Genomic DNA, 2,589 nt, shown 5'->3' with positions numbered 1-2,589 from the left:
ATTGAATTGTAAATTAGCGACGGGCCGTCTGATATAAAAATCTACATCAAACACCAAGAAGATTTCAACCTCATATTAGAAGATCAAGAAACACGTTTTTTACCGCTCTCCTTCCATTGTAAGGGAGTAAATTTGTGAACAACCAAAATTGGGAATTTACACTTTTACCCCGTACTTTGGCACCTTTTCCAAGGGAACTGCGCAGAAACAGCAAACAACTAAAACGGTCAATTATCGCACGAAATTTTGCTCTTCTTAGCGATGCGCACGCTTACGCGTAGTTCCTCCCCGGGAACAACTTTAAGAAAAAATTATGTTCTTCTTGTCGACAAACCACCGCAAAACTGAACGAAAGCTCTGGCCGGAAAATTTGGGTGTCGTTTGGATGAACCACCGATTTTTGAGCAAAAGGGATATGTACCTTTATTTTCGGGATCCTAGGCGATGAAACTGAAATAGGTAAATCTACCTTGGGGAAAGTTTCCATTTTAGAAAAAGTAAATCATTTACAGTGGCAGCCTTATTTATTCAAACGATTCATTAATACAAACTATGGCCGCGCAGATTCTGTATGAAAACGTTATGAAATGGTAGTCCTGATGCTGAGCTTATATGTACAAAGCAATGAGATCAATTACAAGTTTTTTTGCAACATATGATCCATGTAACTTGCTTGGCTCTGGTTTGCATCGATAGCGGAGTAGTTCGTTCAGAATTACCCTTTAGTCAATAAGTTCAATTTCACTGTTCAAAAGCATATTTGTTTAAAGCACACCGTCCAGATTAGCGGAAATTTCAAAGACTGGCTCCTGTGGCTCCTCTTCCTCATATCTCATCATCAAGGGGCTAACGCCGACGGGGGCGCATGGCCGCATCCCCCTTCGCTTCCAGCACACGGGATCCCTCGAGGGCGGTCTCCAGGCAGGCAACGGCCCATCTCTATTCCTCGGACAGGTCTCGTCGTAGCTGCCCAAGCCCTGATCTCCTAGGACGTCCCACAAGGTTCGTCCCACCCGGGTTTGCCTCGCAAGAGACAACCTGTGGCAGGGTCCGTCCATAGGGAGGCGGCTAGGTGGGCCATATAGCCTGAGTTGGCGATCCCGGCTTACATGCAAGAACAGGTCCCATTCCATCCTCCGGTGTAACCGCACGGTTGGACACGTGGTCCTACCAACTGTAACCCCATGATCCGAGCGAAGGGACTTGTTACAAAAGCATCAAGGCGCGCTCCCAAGGCAACTGGATAGCGTCCAGGTTTTCGCTTCCATAGGCAAAACTGGAAGTATCAAGGCCTTGAAGACACGCAGCTTTGGGTCCTTCTGCCTAGGTACCGACATCTTCAGAACACGGCTCTTTTTGGATCGAGTTCATTGGCTCACACCTGTGGCCGTAGACCATTCTCTGTCCTACCTGACTTCTTGGTCTGACAACCCAGAGATATGGAACTACACTACCAATGTATGTAAAAACTATCTGTGACTTCACGTCCTCGCCGCAAGCATGGATCGACTGAAACGGTGTTCCCCTAAAGGCCCCCAAAGTCCTAAATCTTGGTCTTTGGTCCAGGAGACCTCTATGCCTAGGGGCTTGTCGCCTCATTGCAAATGCATCAAGAGCCGCCACAAGGTGCTCCAGGACCAGATCGGATGGCAACATCATCGCAAAGTCAAGGTCCGAGCCTTAATAGTGCCTAGTGTTGCTCGCACTGACTGTTGGCTAGTACTCTGCCCCTTATCCAGTCCAGTACAAGTGTTGAAAAGTGTGGTGCAAGGACACAGCGCTTGCTCATCACCCCCTGAATTAACACAGGGAAGAAGTTTCGACTCCCCCACCACACTTTACAGCACTTTTCATACCGAGTAATCGGGCTTGCTATCAGGCAGAATACTCTTGTGTCGGAATTCCTCTGAGCCTCAGGATCTCCCATAGCGATTCCCGATGCACCGAGTCAAACGCCTTCTGAGGTCGATGTAGGCTGCGAGCACCCACGACTAAACTCACGACGGCGTTTTCACCAATTATCGAACGCTAGTATATGGTCTATTGTGGACTTGCCAGGGTAATCCTGACTGCTCCGGTCTCTGGTGCCTCAGTAAGGTGGTTGCGGATTTGTTTTTCCGAAGAATGTGGGCGAGAACCTTGCCTGGTATGCGGAGGCAGTGTAAATGCCACGGTAGTTGCTACGTCCCATCGATCCCCTTTCCCCTTCAGAGAGAGATGACCGACGCCCCTCAGCATGTCAGGGGAATGGTACCAGACTGCCAATGGCAGTCAGGACTGTATGCAGGCCCCGAGGCCATAGGTTTCACCCCAAGCCTTTGCAGTTCAGCAGGGATGATCACATATGCCCTGGCAGCTTTCCCCGCTTCAGCCTTGGAAATCGCCAACCTAAACACTCTGTTAAGGGTAGGAGATTCCTCGCTGATGGGTGGGTCCAGGGGGGGGGCACAGGCACTGCGGCAGCCTTGGCAACCAAGCTAACTGTTGGAGGGTCCACCTGGTACAACTGGTCAAATGACTCAGCCCAACATTTCACGAACCCCAACATGATCTTAGATGATCCGTCCATCCGCTGATCGACTGCAGTCA

This window comes from Penaeus monodon, chromosome 18, assembly GCF_015228065.2.
Source record: "Penaeus monodon isolate SGIC_2016 chromosome 18, NSTDA_Pmon_1, whole genome shotgun sequence".
Lineage (NCBI taxonomy): Eukaryota > Metazoa > Arthropoda > Malacostraca > Decapoda > Penaeidae > Penaeus > Penaeus monodon.
Note: the sequence above shows the minus strand (reverse complement) of the source record.